A 19253-nucleotide genomic window follows, 5' to 3' on the forward strand; every position below is an offset into this window, starting at 1 on the left:
TTACAACATGTCCTATGTGGATATACTAAAAGCCCTATTCCTTTGTTCTGTCTCCTACCGACTATTAAGGGGTGACCTATGCCTAACCTACAAGGCACTCACAAATCCAGCCCTGATGGAGCTGTTACACGTCTGCAACACAAACAGTATAAGGGTCACGCAATCTAGGGATGTGAACCTGGTCTGAAACGCAAACAAAACATGCTGAAGAGACAGATATATGTCTCAGAGATTACCCCTTCTTTGGTACAGCCTTCCAATTCATATTAAGCATAGCCCTTTTTTCCTAGCACTCTTTGTATGCAATTTGGATCAATGGATGGGGAATTGCAAATTCATACCTGGGGTAGTGCGTATGTCCCTTATGAACAGGGGCAATTTGCAAAATACCCAAGGCATAGGCAAAAACCTATGCCACCTTGTTGCCCTAGGCACCATATGTCAGGCAAAATTGGGTTATATTGGGCTAGACTTCTAAGGGCTCTTAAGCCATTATCCTAGAAATCTCCTATGAATCTATGAATGTATGAGCAAAACGTATCACCTACTCGCCTGCAATTCCATCTATTGTCATTCCTAGGTTGTCTATGCTAGCTCTCCTGTACACTTTTCCTAATCTATTCCACTGATCTGCGTCAACTCTGAAGACATCTCTTTTTCCACCTGTGCTCATCTTATTAATTATATCTGGTAATCTAATACCTTTCTCTTGCCTCCTTGGTCTCTATATTTTTTTCGCTTCCTTGTCTGCTGCCACTCACTCAGTCTTCTCTGCCTTGCTTCCCTCCTCTTCCCCTTCCTTTGCTGTCATTCCATTCCCTGTATCTTTCTTGCTTCACATGTCTGCACTTCTCATTTCTCCTAGCTCTTCTGGCTACCTCATCTACTATTCCCTCATCCCTTGTCTCAACCTGTTCCTTTTTAGGTTTACTTCCTTCTGTTTTTTCTTCAGTTATCTCCCGCTTCTTTATTCCAGCTCTAATCTCTTACCTAATCTTTTTTCCTGTTCAGATCTCCTGGCTATTCTTACTTTTGTTCCTCCTGTCTGTTTACATTACATAAACCCAGGTCCTACTCCCTACCTGTCTGCCTACTGCTTTTATCTACACAAATTCTTAACTTCCCAATCATCCTTCTCAACAAACCTGCCACATTCTTATACATTTCAGTCCTCCTTGAGGTGCTACAGATGTCTTCATCTCAAATCTTCCTGAATCATACTCCCTCATTGCACGTGAAGCATCTGACCTTCTTTAGTACCTCGCCTGCCCCTCCACTACATTTTCATCTTTTTAGGACTTTTCCTTTTACTTCCTGCTACTTCCGTTTGTGTGAATGCTCTGTGTTATTTCTACGTAAATGAACTTTTTTCTTTGATGCACACCACTCTAACCTATGTATGCATTTTCATGTATTTTACAGCACTGTCATAACTGCTACCACTAACTAGAACCTATACAATTAATTAGAATCTAAACAGGCCTATTTGTGGAGATTTTCACCCCGGGCCTCCGCTGAAAATGGATATGCATCCATTCCAGTCGGACTCTCCCTGTCAACAAATGTAAAATAAATAAATACAATTATAAATATTTTTGTGGTGCCATTTTCTAAGTCATTTGACCTTCCTCACTACTTTCCTACTTTATCTAATTCATCTTTTTCAGTCCTTTGCAATTTTCTTTTACACAGTCACCAAAAGCAGTTTGCCACCCCTTTTTCAAAGCTCTCTGTGTTCTCCCTTTTACAAGTGCTACATAAAAGTATTATATTGAACAGCTTTTCCTCTATGATAAAACTTATATTTTGCTAATTATGCCATCCAATGAAAACATTTGGTTCTGTAGTGCTGCATTTTAAGAAGGCACTGAAAATATTTCATTCAGTAACTTAGAAAATATATGCCGGCTAACAGATTTTCGACATCCTCTTGCTATTGGAAAAATGCTGCCTACCTTTTCCTTTTATTACTAAATACATTTTTAACACCCACCTTATTTCAATACATAGTGTTCTTTGTCTTGTGACAGACACATATTTCTCCACTTTATTAAGCTATTTTTATAATTTTACCAGCCACACACAAAACCACACTGCAGAAAAAAAATGAAAGGCTTTTCTTTGAAACCATTCAATATGTCAAGAATGTCTGCAAAAATGTTTTCCTGTCTGCCCATCTCTAACCTGTTAAAATATGAATGGGTATATGAAACACTGTTTCTCCTATTTTTCCAATAGTAATGAAATGCCAGTCTCTGCAAGAGAAATCATTGAATGATGCCTCTAACAAATAATTTTTCTCAGCACACAGTTATGTTCTGATTTACATGTTTTTTATGTTCTGGACTATATAGTTTGTATTGATTTTTTGTTTCATTTGCAATTCTTAGAAAATGAGATTTCTGTGTATCTGCTGAGACAGTCATTCACATTAAATTACATTTTTCCCTATTATAAGTACTTAGCAAAGTGATTAATGTGTCAGCACTAGCTTCTTTTGTCTCATAATATTCTGTTTTCATTTTCTCAGCTGTCACCAACTAGTTTCCATGTCCTCACTGGTTAGTATGGTTTGCTGTGTAATTTAGAGAAACTATAAATATTCCAGTGGTATCATAGCATTACGTTATGAAATTATTATTTCCATGATAATGATTGCTTTGTTTTATCATACATGAATACTAAAGAACAATGCAACATGCTATTCTTGCATCTCCACAATCTTGTTAATATGTGTGAATGCATGGGAGGACCTCCTGCCTCCTGATAGCCCCCCTGTTAGCATTAATTATGATTATGGTATCTGTATACCAGAAAGGGTTGTTTTATACCAAACCTCAGTTCAATAGAACATTACTAAGAATGCTGAAAAACACAAAACACACACACACACACACACACACACACACACACACACACACACACACACACACACACACACACACATTTTATAGGAATTAGTTAATTTTATTTAATTGATAAAGTTCAGCTTGCCAACAACTGTACATAAGGATATGTAACTCAAAAGTATTATTAACAGAACTCGATACATTTTATCTTTGCTTTACTTCCCAGTGACCTCCAGTGTGGAGTGTGTTAAATGAGACTTCTGAGACCAGATGGATTATAAGGTTAAGGGCAAATAAGGGGAAGGGATTGGATGACACAGTACCCCTGAAGCCAGTTTTAAAGAACAGGAAACTGTTTAAGTAAGAGTTTTGAAATAATGAGTGAATAATATACACCTTTTGGATGTTTTAGTCACATTGCTGTTTATGTACTTTTAAAAAATAAGTATGTTTTGATAGCAGTATTTTTATATATACCCTAGATAGTGTATAAATAGATATTCGATACACAGTTTTTATATATTGTTTTTATATATTGTTGTCTACTATTATATTATTCATTTTCTGAGACAGTTTATTAGAAGAGTAGAAATATTGTTGTAGAACATAAAATGGTTGCTTAATTGATTTTTTATTTTCATTGGCTGGAATGTATTTAAAAGTGGAAATGGCTGCTATGCTTTTGATAAGGTCTGATGAAGTGATATGTTTATCATGAAAGCACTCACCTATTTGAAATAAATGTTCGTTTGGATTTTACTTGTCTTATGACTTGTTTGAGACTGTGATTACTTCACAAATTGGTTACTCCATTGGATGCTTTTGTGGACCTACTTCATCTCAATGTAATACCATAGAAATGATAGTCAATACCCAGGACTGCATTTAGTAATGACTGCCCATGTCCAGGAGGATTGTGGGCACCACCTCTGGTAAGAATTTACAGTGCCCCATCACTCGTCCAAGTTCCTCTTGAACAGTGTTATAGAGGTGCTCTATTTCACATGAATTGGTAGCCTGTTCCAAAGACATGGTAGTTGTTGGGAGACAAATCTGTCTGTCCAGCATGTCTATTTAAGTAAACACTGAAATTTTGCCAAGGACACCACAAGGGAAGACTCTGTCATTCAATCCCTTTCCCTTATTTGCCCTTAACCGAGACTTCTCAGACCAGAAGGATTATAAGCTTAAGGGCAAATAAGGGGAAGAGACTGAATGACAGAGTACCCCTGAAGCCAGTTTTAAAGAACAGGAAACTGTTTAAGTAAGAGTTTTGAAATAATGAGTGAATAATATACACCTTTTGGTTTTTAGTCACATTGCTGTTTATGTACTTTTAAAAAATAAATATCTTTTGATAGCAGTATTTTTTTATATATACCCTAGATAGTGTATAAATAGATATTCAATACATAGTTTTTATATAGTTTTTATATATTGTTGTCTACTATTATATTATTGTTGTTTATTTTTTCTGCAACAGTTTTTTAGAGTAGAAATATTGTTGTAGAACATAAAATGGTTGCTTAATTGATTTTTTATTTTCATTGACTGGAATGTATTTAAAAGTGGAAATGGCTGCTATGCTTTTGATAAGGTCTGATGAAGTGATATGTTTATCATGAAAGCACTCACCTATTTGAAATAAATGTTTGTTTGGATTTTACTTGTGTTATGACTTTTGAGACTGTGATTATTTCACAAATTGGTTACTCCACTGGATGCTTTTGTGGACCTACTTCATCTCAATGTAATACCATAGAAATGATAGTCAATACCCAGGACTGCATTTTGTAATGACTGCCCATGTCCAGGAGGATTGTGGGCACCACCTTTGGTAAGAATTTACAGTGCCCCATCACTCGTCCAGGTTCCTCTTGAACAGTGTTATAGAGGTGCTCTGTTTCACATGAATTGGTAGCCTGTTCCAAAGACATGGTAGTTGTTGGGAGACAAATCTGTCTGTCCAGCATGTCTATTTAAGTCACAGGCCATAATTAGGTCCCTGGAATGGGTAGCTCTAGTCCCATTTGATTTACAGATGTGCAGCAAGTTCATAAAGTTTGGGTCTGAGATTGCTCTGTAGGTCAGGCATAAGTTTCCCCTAAGAAGTCTATACTATATAGAGTACAGTGACAGGGACTTTAGTTGGTCTGTGTAAGGTAAGTGAGGGAGTTCCTTGATCTTCTTTGTTAGAAACTTCTGAGGTCTATACAATTGCTGCAGGTGCTTAGTATGGTACATGCCAAACAGGGCATTGTATTTAATTATGGGCCAAATTAGTGCATAGTATAGAGGGGTTATAACCTCCTTTGCTGTTGAGGTGATGCTTTTACTAAAGAAAGTGTGCTCCTTAGAAAGTCTCCCTTACTATAGTAGACACATGGTGGTCCTATTTATCACAAGGAGTGGATAATCTATCACAAAAACTGTTAATATGCCCCCCATCCATAACTGTAATGGGAGGGAAGTGAATAACTACAGACAGAATAGTACTGCAGCTACTACTTCTTGTGGACATAACATTCATCCCTTTCAGCAGATACTTCAACATAACAATGCCTTGAATCCACATGGTTCTGTTAATGCAAATGTAATGATGGACAGTCATGGTGTTTCTACTAATGATGTTTCCAATGTGGATATGACAGTGTCTGGCTCTGTTGTTTCACCGATCCCGCTTATTGGTGTTCCCTCCTTGAAAAATTGGTTAAGAAAGGAGAACAATTTGAATGATCAGCCTATCGAACTGGAGCCTGGAACATCGGTTGTCAGTGCAGCTATTATTGATAATTTAAAAGTTTTTGACTATAAACTTTTAAATTCAAAAAACTCCAATTAGAGGTAAACTATCTAAAGGAATGTCTCTGCCGCAAGCAAATACCAAAGAGACTTCGGCAGTGGCAATTTCCAAATGGACTGGAACCTAACAGTCCTTTTTATTTGCAGGTGGTTGAGTTTTTCAATAAACAAGGGCGCCTTTTTCTTGAGATGCTAGTAAAATATTATAGACATTATGGCAAACCTTGAAATTGATTTAGAAATTGTGGACAAGTTTATTCAAAGTGACTGTGATTTTTCTTTATATAAATTTGATTATACTAGAATTTTTTCTAGTATTGATAAGTACATGCTGAAACTGAAATCCAACAAAGAAAAGAAACTGGAATGAGATAAAAATGACTATGCAAAGGGGTTGGCTTACCCACTACCCACAACCTCCGCCTTCACAAATTTGGGGCTGTAGTGTGTCTAATATATTTCCTTGAGCTCAACCTGCACAACCTCAAAACACTCTGACCAATAATGGAATTATTGAGTGCCCTAATATGAATACTATGGAAAATAACGTTGTGAATGAAAATCCCCCTTTGAGGCAAAATGAGTGGATACAAGAACAATCTCACCAACGTAACTATGGGGATAGTAACATTAGAACCAATGAGAGTTTTCATCTTGGCAGGAAGAACAATTCAACCAATTGGAAGGGAGGCCAATGGAGCCATGCATGTACCCGCAAGTTCAACAAGAAGAAGAACTGAGTCCCCGAATGAATGAATTACTTATTTCAGGTGATGTTAACTGAAAAGAACTGAAAATAATTAAGAACTCAAATGGTGATTTCAATATATATAACTTTTCATCAGGAGAAGTAAAGAGTGAACTAGTGGACCTGTTGGCATGTGGATTAACATTTGTACCTACCCAGAGGGTTGATCTAGCTAGAACCCTCATGGACTTTAAGTTATTTTTACGTAAATTAAACCTGACTTTACTTGCAGGTAAGAATTTTGAAAACGTTTAACAATTTAGAGTTTCTAACCTGTATAATTCCCCCATTAAACCCTGTCTTACACACCTTTGAGCAAGTGTGTGAATTGGATTTTAGAAACATAGTCTTAAATAACAACTTTAGGACTAAAAACAGTAACTTGAAAAAGAGAAAGTGAAATATTATCCTCTTAAACATTTATTGATGCGAATTATGAAACCGGACAAGGGGTGGGGGGGTTAGTATTTATAAGAAGGACTATCAAGAAAAAATGTTAAAGCTTTTGTTAACTGATAATTACAAATCTGTGCCTGGGAATGAAATATTTGGGGCATATAAGAGAATCGGATCACAATTAATGACCTTTATATTGAAGGTTAGAGTGACCAAAAAATTCAGAACTTTCTCGATATGCCTTCTCCATTAATCCCAATAATTTTTGGGATACCAAAGATCCATAAAAATTTAAACAACCCCCCTTTCATCCTATAATAGATGGTAGAAACTCAATTACATACTCCTGCTCTAAGTTTGTAGATGAAAAATTAAAGACATTTCTGGTGAATGAGAAACAGATTTGTAAAGACTCATGGGTCTTCTTGGAAAATATTAATTCATTACAGTTTAAACCAAACTTTAATTTCATCACTTTTGATGTAAGAGACTTATACACAGTAATTCCTCATGATGTGGGGTTTCAGTATGTGACTGAATTTTTAGGGAATAAGGGGGCACCTTATGAGTTGATAACACTATTAGAATACCCATTGGATATTATTTTAACAAACAATTACATTATGTTTGACCACTACTTTCTACAAAAAAGTGGAATTGCTATGGGTAGCCCCTGTGGGGGAAGTTTTGCAAATATGGTTATAGCTTTTTGGGAGCATGAATATTTATTTAAAAATGTTGCTTGGATGGACCAAATCTACTTTTATATGCATTAACTTGACAAAATTTTTATTATTATTAATGGTGATGCAGGAATGGTGGATGTTTTTGTTGATTATATTAATCGGACTACACATTTTCTAGTATTCACACATCACTTCCACACTGAGTCCATTCCATTTTTAGAAGTACATTTGTCTAAGAATAGAACAAATAATACATATATTGCTAATATTTACAGGAAAGAAATGTATTGTAATTGCTTCCTGCATTTTTCAAGTGTTCACCCTCTGCTCCAGAAGAGATTGGTTGTAAAAGGTCAACTAATGAGAGCAGCCAGGATGGTCTCTTTAGAAATCAATGTTCCGGAAGAATGTAAAAACTTGGAAGGAATGCTTATTAAAACAGAGTATCCCAAAAGAATGGTAAAAAACTTGATTAAGGAAGTCTAAGGTAAATGGGCTAGTGGATATTTTAACCCTATTCTTAATAGTGGTAGTGGTACCATTACATCTCCGAATGAGATATTAGAAGATGGCAGGATGAATATAACATACAGCTTGAGTTTTATTTCCACATTTAGTAATGACTCTTTTATGATAAAAAATATACTAACTAAAAATTGGAGTTTACAAATAACTGATTTAGTTATTAGGAGTAAGATTCCCGAATGCCCGAATTGGGTGTATAGACGGGGTAGTACTATTAAACAAATTTTGGAAAGATCCCAATTATCTATTACTAAGACACCAGGTATGTTTAAATATGAAGCTTGCCCTTACTGTAAATATGGGAGTACTGTCAGTACTTTTTCTATAAGAGGTAGTAATTATAACATTCATGGGAGATTTAATTGTAATTCAACAGGTGTGGTATACCTTGCCTCCTGCCAATTATACAATAGTTTTTATGTTGAGAAAACTGAACGCAAACTAAAGGAACACATTTACAAACACACATTGTATTAACAGAGGAATTTTACATAATCCTTTAGCGAAACATGTATCTATTTACCCCAGTCATTCTTTTAAGTTTAAGGTTATAGACCAAGTGACCACCGAGGAAAGAGGTGGCCGATGGACATTAAAATTAGAAGAAAAGGAATTAATTTGGCAATTGAGATTGAAAGGGTATTATTACCCTGGGCTGAATGAACACTGTTCAGTCCAATGCCTGTTAAAACTAAAAGCTTTACAAAGATAGTATTTTTAAGTGTGTATTAACTAATTATTTATTTTTTGTATAATTTTATGTACTAAAGGAATATTACTTATTTATTTTTTTATTTTTTGTTCTTATGTAGTTATTCATAATAACAATGAATGTTGTGCATATGTCTATTTGTTTACATGTTTATAAACTCTAAGCTAGTTTATATACACATTTTAAAAAAAAATGATGTAATCGGAGCTTGGGTGAATCACATAATTTTGTGTAACATGACTCATAGGAGGGCATTTTAAAAGTTGATTGTGAGAAATGTATTGTCTGAAAGTCCAGTTAAATGTTTATGGATGAAAGCGATTACAATAAAAATTTGGAGTGTCAAGTTGTATCCACTTTCCTTTGGCTGTTTTCCCAGTTTATTGTGCTGTGTAATACAGTGTTACTATTTCTCACCATGGCAGTGAAGTAATGCAATACAGCATGCAGTAGCACAGGACAAATTATATGTAGTATATAAACATAACAGATCAGATTAGTGTAAATACAATAAGGTATAGAACAGTACAGTGAGATCATACAGTTAACAGTAATTGTTAATTCAACAGTATAGTAATGGATTAGGTAAGAATCAGTGCTAGAGACAGGCAATAAGGATAAATTATAACCTGTTTGGGTAGAGCAGAAAGATATATAAACTGCAAGCAGTATAAACCAAGTATATACTGAGATATCCATTGTAGACATAAACTAAAAGTTCAACAAGCTTGACAGAAGAGGATTATGATTTTTTTTTTGTCTGAATTGCTGGGTGAGGAAGTTTATATTACCTAGAGGAGGTCAAGAGCAGATTCAGGAACTGTTCAGGAACCACTGATAGTCACTGCTATCAGGCACATACCGTGCAATGTACTATAAGCCCATGCAAATACCCAGAAATGTGCACACAGACATGCACACGCGCACACACACACACACACACACACACACACACACACACACACACACACACACACACACACACACACACACACACACAGAGGTGTATGCACCCATGCACATCCCCTCATGCTCATCTCACAAAGAGAGTTCTTTTAGCTTTCAATTATACTGCATCAGGTAACCAAGGAAGCCTGAGCCACTGAGAAACTCTGTCTCGCTATTTTGTCTAGAAGACCAACCAGCTCCATATGAATAGTCTCTTACAGGGAACTAAACTTATGCTTTTATTGTCTGTTAGGGAGCATCTATAAATTGTGTGAAGTTTAGAAAACATTCGGCAGACCAACATTTTTAAACAAAAATCCAAACCCTGCATTTACACAGTTTTCCAATCCTGAGAAAAGGCAAGTTTGATGCTTTAAATAAAAAATAACATTTCCAAAGCAGTTTTTCATTTGGAGTGGCTGCACCCAGTATTCCAGTGCCACAAGCCACCGCTGGATGTTAATCTTTCTTCAGATGAATAGCTAAAAATTTTACAATCTGGGATGGACATGAATTTATCTCCTTTAATATACTTCTCATTAAAGAATTTAATTCGCCAATGACATTTCTACTCAGCAAGATTAAATGCCAGAGGCTGGACTGAACAAGACTGTGTCTGGTGTTGGGGCCAATGCAGGCTCTAGAGGTATGGTTTGTTTTTCAGAGCAGTAGCAACCAAATCGGATAAAATCATAAACTGCATAATCTGGGTCCTCATAAGCCACTTATTCAGTAGATCAGATTCTACCTTCGCCTTAGTGGGTAAAATTCCTGTAGTTCTCTCCATATTCAAAATGCTATATTTCAATCTGAACAATAACAACAAAGTTCTTAAAATTTCTAGCCACTGGAAGAACTTATAAAAGGATTGCACTGTATTACAAACAAAAGATGTGGTGACCCATGAAATGTGACATGAAAGAATAGAATGATTATTGGTACATTTTTGATCTGTGTATCAAATCACATATAAAGAATTTGCTAAGCTAAAAGACGGATATTTTATTGTTAATGGTATAATAAATGTTTTGATGTTTTTATGGATTGCTATATGTCTAATTGTTTTTAATAGGATTTCATCTTTGGTTAAAAATGATTAAAACATGGCTAATCCAGCTCTTAAAATGCAAGGGAAAATTAATGACATCTCTGATTCCCCAACTATTTATTTATTTAAACTATACTTTCTTCCCGATCCCAGCCCTAATATGCATTCATACACATTTAATCATTATCTTTGCCCCATATCCCTATTCAAGCTAGAACAGAGATAATGTCTCACCTACCACATATATCTCTTATTTATATTATTTTGATACTTGAGCACCTTTTTAGTATGATTACTTTGATGTTATAAAGTCAAATCACATTGCAAAATACTGAAATCTATGATAGTCACAAAAGGGATTTTATGTAATGTCAAAACTCTCATGTGATGCTATAAGGAACCTTAAATCCTTCTCCCTGCATTACATATTAACTCTAAATTTTCTATATGTTAAGATCAGTAAGCAATCTGGAACTTTTGCATTCTTGAATTTATTTGGTCAAGGTGACCACCACTTTTTGAATGATCATTCTGATCAGATCCGTGTATTTTTACTACAGATGCACACACACACACACATACACACACACACACACACACACACACACACACACACACACACACAGTCCCCCTAGTACATACATACTGCCAAACTATTTTCTATTTTTTTTTGGTTGATAAAACTTATACTTTTCATCAGAGCATTCAGTTTTAGTAATGCCATCTTGATGTTACCTAAAACACTCACTTCAACACATTTTTCACACTGTAAATGCTTCTTCAGTTATCATCTATGTGCGTAAGTAATTACTCTGAAACTAACATGTAGAAAGGCATTCAAGTTTTTTTTTTTCATTCTATATTTTAGATGTCCCTATTCAATAAGCAATAACTCGTGAAAATGCAATAAAAAACAATAAAACTGTTTATTGTCAACCTATGCTTAATTTAATCAGGTCACTATAACATCTATATTTCTCTGTAACACATATTGGTTTCATTTCAGCAATATAATATATGTAACATTATTATGGATTAAACATTACACACTATTAAATAAAAGCTTCAGATCCCTTTAGTGCCTGAAGGGATTACATTTTTGTAAGAAACCTTTATCACTGTTTTTTCATTAAGGCCATGGACCAACATAACTTGCATATCAGTATGGACTAGGGACCAAACCTTTGTATCTGTATAGCTTCATTGGACATGGTTTTGGCAAAGGTAAAACATTTCTTTTTTAATTGTGAATTTTACAGCACTATACACAGACTATCCAACATTATATTTAAGAAGAGAAAAACAAATTCTCCCCATCACATCTTTCCTTCTTGCTGATAAAAAATAAATCCCCTTGTACCTTGGTTTTCAAACTTTCCATTTTAGAAGAGTACATGAACAAGTTTTTCCAGTTTTGTAAAGGAAACCATTATTTACTAGGTCAACATTCTAAACAGATTAAAATTATTGTTTTCGTCACAATACTGAACATATATAACACTTATACCAAATGATTAGAAATCAATGACAGTTTACATGGACTCCAGGTAGAATATCAACAGTGTACAGACAGTGAGGTAATAAGAAGTTATGTCTTAACATAATGTTCCATGTTAGTTGTCTTCTTCTCGCCTTCTTTCTTGCTGGATGGGTTCGGAGCCGGACTCGGCCTATACTATAGCTCGAGAGCTATTTTTACCGGCTCGAGGCAGCCCTATATCCCACAATACCATGCGCTAACTCCCCAGATCTCATTTGGAAGCTAAGACATAGTATAAACAACAATCTTAAAAATAAAAATATTATAACCCTCTTTATTAGAAGATTACCTGATAGTAACACTAAGGATACCAGGAAAAGACGCAACATATTGTATCTCCAAAAAGGAAGGACTCAATCTCGAGTCTGTCCAGGCTAGGGGGCAGGAGGGAGGGACGCAAGAAAGAAGGCGAGAAGAAGACAACTAACATGGAACGTTATGGTAAGACATAACTTCTTAATGTTAAGTTGTCATTCTCGCCTTCATTCTTGCTGGATGGGACAGCGTCCGTAGCATCTTAGTCCTGGGTGGCTCAATGAAACAGACTCCTGAGTACAGTGGAACCAAAATCAGCTCTATTTCTGGAGGCTAAGTCAAGCTTGTAATGAGCAATAAAAGTATGTTTGGAAGCCCATGTAGCCGCTGCACAAATGGCATCTAGTGGTAACCTTGCTTGAAACGCCGTTGAAGTAGATAGAGCCCTGGTTGAATGAGCCTTAGGCCTAGAGGGAAGTTGCCTGTGCCTCAACTCATAGACCAAGGTAATAATAGATGTCAGCCATCTGGAAAGGGTAACTTTCAAAACTGGAAGCCCTTTCTTACCTGCCGCATAAGAGAGAAAGAGCTGATCTGATTTTCTGAATTGTTTTGTCCTGTCTAGGTAATACCGTAATTGGCGATGAACATCTAATGAATGTAATTTTTGTTCAGCTCTGTTGGTATAGTCTGGGAAAAAGACAGGTAAGTCAATAGAATGATTTAAATTTGCTTCCGATAGCACTTTTGGAAGGAAGGAAGGGTTTGTTCTGAGAGTTACCCTGTCTTTATGAAAAACCAAATAAGGAAGATGGACAGACAAGGCTTGGAGTTCCGAGACCCTTCTAGCAGATGTTATAGCTACTAAAAACAGTGTTTTCCAAGAAAGTAGTTTGAGGGAACAAGAAGCTGCAGGTTCAAAAGGGGGCAGAATTAGTGAGGTTAGAACTAAATTTAAGCCCCATTGTGGAGGTGGATCTTTTACTGGAGGTCTGAGCAAAAAGATGCCCTTGAGAAATGCTTTACAGAGTTTGTGGGACATAATATTTGCTTCTGAGAGTCCAACATGAAAATTAGCAATGGCCGCTAATTGTACTCTGATAGTGGCCGATGATGATCCAGAATGAAAAAAGCTCCGCCAGAAAGTCCAGAACCTCATGAATGGGTGCATGAAAAGGATCTAAGGACCTATTTTGCGCCCAGAATGAAAAATGCTTCCATTTACTAGCATAAGTCTTCCTAGTATTGGACTTATGGGAGGCCAGAATGATATCACGAACAGGAGGAGAGATGAGGGGAAGCCTGGCTATGGCTGGAAGTGGAGCAACCAAGCTGTGAGGTTGATGGAATGTAGAGACTGATGCAGCTTGCCCGTGAGGTGGGTCAATAGATCCGGAAGGGGTTCCAGATGCCAAGGCTGTTCCAGTATGTATTTGTCTAGGAACGGGAACCAAACTTGTCGAGGCCAAAACGGGGCAATGAAGATCATTTTGGATCTCAATGCGATTGCTTTCTGAATTAATTGCGGGATCAACGGAAAAGGAGGAAAAGCATAGAGAAGACCCCGGGGCCAAACGTGAACAAGAGCGTCTCTGAGGGGTTGGCCTGGCAGAGGAAAAAGTGTGAAGAAGTCGAGGCACTTGCTGTTTTGGGGAGTTGTGAAAAGGTCGCAGCAAGGCTGGCCCCACTTCCGAAAGATTCCGTCTGCTACCACTTGATTTAGAGACCACTCGTGAGGCATGAGGATAGTTCTGCTCAATCTGTCTGCTATGACGTTGGACTTCCCGGGGATGTGCGTTGCTATCAGAAACCGTTGAGATGAAATCACCCATTGCCAAAGTCTGAGTGCTTCTTGACAGAGGGAATATGACTTTGTTCCGCCCTGCTTGTTTATGTACCACACCACAGACATATTGTCCGTCTGAATTGCTATAGTCCCCGTGGGAAGAGAGCTCTGAAGGGCTTGCAACGTCAAAAGCACCGCTCTCATCTCCAGGACATTTATGTGCAGGTGGCATTCTGACTGTTGCCAAGTGCCCTGGACTGTCCTGCCCTGATAATGCCCCCCCCCCACCCGATCAGGGAGGCATCCGTTGTGACAGTGGCAACTGGAAGGGGGAGAACAAAGGGTCTGCCCTGAAAAAGCTGAGGGGAAACCATCCACCAGGAGAGATGTTTCTTGCAAGATGGGGTTATCCAAATGTTGTGGGTCATTGGTAGCTGTTGAAAAGACCACTGAGAAAAGAGCATCCACTGAAGGAGCCTCATGTGGAAGCAGGCTATGGAAGTAGAAGAATCGCCGCCGCCATGAGGCCCAACACTTTCAATACTCGGTTGACCTGGACTTTGTTGGGCTGAAACAGGGTCTGAACATTCCGCCTTATGTCTGCCACTCTCTGGGGTGGTAGTGTTGCAGACATTTCTGTGGTGTTTAATACGGTGCCTATAAAGTTTATACATTGACAAGGCAACAAGGAGGGCTTTGCAAAATTTATAGAAATACCCAGACTGTTGCACAGCTGAATAGTGTAATCCCTGGCCATTATGAGATCCTGTTTGGTGGTAGCAGAAATGAGCCAGTCGTCTAAGTATGGAAACACCTGGAATCCTTTCTGTCTCAGGTTTGCCGTGACCACTGGCAAACATTTGGAGAACACCCAGGGGGCTGTGGTGAGACCAAAGGGCAGGGCTCTGAATTGAAAATGACTGACTCCCAGCCGGAAGCGGAGAAACCTCTTGGAGCGTCTGTGTATCTTTATGTGGTAGTACGCGTCCTGGAGATCTAATGAGCACATCCAGTTGTCTCTGCCCAAAAAGGGTAGAATGGACTGCAGTGTTACCATCCGAAATTTTGTCTTTAGCACAGATTTGTTTAACCTGCTGAGATCCAAAATAGGTCTCCAGTCTCCTGTCTTTTTTGGTACCAAAAAGAACCTGGAGTAAATTCCGGACCCTAGCTGATCTGCTGGGACTGTCTGGATGACTCTTTTTGCTAATAGCTTTTCTATTTCTAGCTGAGCCTGACCCCTTTGTGCGGGTGGTACATCTGGTAGGGGTTTTGGCAGTTGTACCGGGGGGATGGTAAAGGGGATTTTGTAACCCTCGGATATGATCTTCTGTACCCATGTGTCTTGGGAGAGGGATTGCCAGGCTTCCAGGTACAGAGATAATCTTCCCCCAACTGCCTCCGAAGGCGGACAGTCGGGCAGCTTCTCAGGGATGCTGAAAGGGTTGATCAGGAAAAGATTCCCTAGAACCCTGGTTCTGAGGACTCCCTCTGCCCCTGGGGCGGCGTCTGTTGTTATTTCCCCCTCTGCCTCTAGGGGGAAAATCACCACGTGTGGTAGGTGCGACTCCCTGGGGTTTGCGGAACCACTTCTTTCCCCCCTTCTGTCCCTTAGGATAAGGTCTAGAAGGCGTGGAAAAACGGACTCCCACGGCAGAGAGAGTTTTACCATCTTGCTCGCATCTGGTGTGGGTATTCTTCACCTGAGGTCCGAACAATTCCGAACCATCAAAGGGGGTGTTAGTGAAGGATGCCTTGAAGGGATCGGCAAAGTTACAGAGCCGCATCCAAGCATGACATCTTAACGCAACGCCTGTACCAGCGGCCCTACTCACTCCATCGGCTGCATAAGAAATTAGCCGCATGGAGGAGTTAACAATGGAGTTCAGGGTAGCCAGCTGAGAGTTTATTTTGCCCTTAAACCCCGCAGCAGAAGGATCCTGTACCGTTTAACCCAGCTCTTTGAGCAAGTCTCTTTGAAGGCGGGTGAAATGACATAAATAGTTCAGCGATCGCATAGAAAAGGTCGCTGAAGCAAAGGTCCGCTTGCCATACCTGTCCATGGTCCTGGACTCCTTGTTAGGAGGATGAACAGATACAGAAGGATCAGCCAATTCCTTCTTAGTGGCTGCTGCTACCACCATAGCATCAACTGAAACACCTTTGGTGAGAAAGGATTTATCATCTGGTGCAGAAATAAATTTAGAAGGCCTCCTAGGGGTAGGTTCCATTGAATCAGGAGCTGCCCATGCCTTTCTAGCCACTACCTCCATTAGTGGGTCGAAAGGGGGAGACACCCAGGAGATGGAAGGGCGAGATCCAAAAGCGTCAAGGTAAACCGACTCGTTCTTGGAAGGTTTGAGAGTGGACCAATTTCCCCTCTGTCTTAGGATTTCCAGGATGTTTGAAAAGGAGACATCCTCAGAGGGGGATCTGGGGGAACCTTCTGACTCATCCAAGTCGGTGTCCGACGTGACAGACTCGGGGAAGTCTATGTGCTTCCTCTTGCACTTTCTTTTCCTAGGGGGTTCCACTGAAACTTCAGGGGAGCCCTCGGAAGAGGAGGAGACACCCAAAGTGAGTACCCCACGCTGTGGATCTCTGCTGACAGGTGCAAGAGAATGGCCAGAGGCCGTAACAGGCACTATGGAGGGAGGAGCCGCAGAACTTAACCTTGGAGTGGACACTGGGTCCAGCACACTCCTCATCACCTTGAAGGCTCCCCTATCAGACACCAAAGGTAGCACCGGCTCCGAAGAGACCGGAACCACCCCCGGAGCCGACAGAGAAGGCTCCGAGAATTATGTCGGGGCCGAACTAACCAGAGCCGAAGCTCCGAGAGGGAGAGCGGGGTCGGACAAGGGTCCGATGCCACTCGCCCCCTCGGAGCCGACAATGAAGTCTCGGCTCCCGGACCTCTCCACGGACGGAACCAATGAAGAGGTCGGAGCCGACGACACTGGAGCCGAAGGAGGAAGTATCGGCTTCGACGTAGGCAAGGTCACGGTTCCGAGAAACTCCGGCTCCGAGCTCGAGTGATGAGTCGGAGGAGGAATAGATAATTGTATCGAAGGAGCCGCAGTCTGGTGAGATGGGCTCTGGAGCACTTGGGCCAGTGCCTGAGATTTTATGAGTCTACTGACCACCCTCTCGATGTCATGGTCAGAAAGCCTAGATGACCTCAATGAATGAGTCCTATGACTCCGCTCTGACAAGAGAGGGGATCTCAGAACCGATCTAACGGACTCTAGGGAGGGGGACCTAGAGCGCTTGCGCGCTGGGGTCTGCTCCGATGATGGTTTTGGAGCGGAAACCACTTTGATCGCCTTGGAGCCAGCCGGAACCGAGGTCGGAGCCATCTCGATAACACCAGCCCTCGACTCAGAAGCTAGAGCCGAGGGTTTGGTGGTTTTTGATGACTTCCCCGAACCAGACTTGGACGGGGAGTCATCAGGCTTTAACAAGCCCCTTAGAATAAGCTTGTTACGCCTCTCCTGCAGGACTCTTGAACTAAATCCGTGACAAACGGAACAAGAGTCCTCCAGGTGTAAAGGCCCCAAGCAATAGACACAAGAAGTGTGACCGTCTGTCAGAGACATTTTCTGACAGCACGAGTCACACTTCTTGAATCCCGAGACCTTAGAGTCTTTGGACATAGTTTTGACCACAGTAAAAAACACAGTCAGTCCACACACACACACACACACACACACACACTCAATTTAAAATTAAATATAAAAATAGTTAAGGGAACTGACTAAACCCACACACACAGACAGGAAGGGGTGGGGAAACTGAGGTAAAGCCCGTAGGCCCAAGATAAAAAATTAACTAAATAAGGGAAGAAGGGCTACAAAAGAAAGGGATCCAAGAATAAGGTAATCAGTAGGGACCTAGACAAAGATAACTACTGGGAAAAAAACTACCTGAAAACTAGTTCAATTAAGTAAAACTCCTTACTAACCTGAGCCGGTAAAAAAAGACAACCTCGTAGCGAAGCGGCAAACGAGATCTGGGGAGTTAGCACATGGTATTGTGGGATATAGGGCTGCCTCGAGCCGGTAAAAATAGCTCTCGAGCTATAGTATAGGCCGAGTTGGAGCCGAGGATCGGCTCCGAACCCATCCAGCAAGAATGAAGGCGAGAATGACAATTTAACATTCAAATTTATATATTACTTTTGACCCAACAGGAATATGTGAATGGGCATGACCACCACATGTGATGTCAAGAGCCCACAAGACTGCAAGCATGCCAACAAGGTTTATGTGAATCACTCAATCCCATTCTTGAAAGAAAAAGATAAAATCCTTAGAGAATATTCTATTGAATTATAATATTTTTATAAGATCCTGTGGTTCACATTTGCTGAAACCATAAGCCTCATAATTAACCCCAGGACCTCAAATCAGTTATTGCTTTATGTCAATTTTCTATTATTTTAATATAGTTGAGAGAACAGAGAATTTAAGTAGATAAATAATTCTGAAACATATTTTTTTTTGCAAATAAATGTGCTTTCTGTAGAAGTTAATGAAAATGAAAAAATAAAAATTATTTTATTGACTGTCTTCAATATTCAGTTTTGAAATAATACATTTAGTTAACGTAAATTTAACTCATTACAGCCTCGTGACGCCTCCAGGTGTTTCTGTAGATACATCCTACTGATGCCTCTAGGCATCGAATATTGCTTGTTCATATTTGCATTAATAATTCCAAAACCATGCTACATACAAGATATTATAAAATTTAATCTTAAAGCTTACACAATGGCAAACATAACCATATTTATTTGATCTCTGTCTAGTGCAGGGAAAGATGTATTAATTGTTGTTTGTATAGTGTTTATATTGTCATAAATTTCATGTTTTTCCTAAATAACTCAACAGCCAAGTAGCACAGATAGAACTTGGCCTCATATGCAAGCTGAAGAAAATGCTGCTGACAGTATGTGT

At 39.2% G+C, this 19253-nt stretch overlaps 1 protein-coding gene across 1 annotated transcript in view; it reads right to left on the reverse strand.

Annotated features, from left to right (window-relative positions):
* The window catches only part of LOC122802004, a 360864-nt gene that overhangs the window by 292772 nt on the left and 48839 nt on the right, over positions 1-19253 (reverse strand). The gene's annotated exons all lie outside the window — the stretch shown is intronic.

This window comes from Protopterus annectens, chromosome 5.part0 (genome assembly GCF_019279795.1).
Source record: "Protopterus annectens isolate FY-2018-M chromosome 5.part0, PAN1.0, whole genome shotgun sequence".
In the NCBI taxonomy this organism is placed as follows: domain Eukaryota; kingdom Metazoa; phylum Chordata; order Ceratodontiformes; family Protopteridae; genus Protopterus; species Protopterus annectens.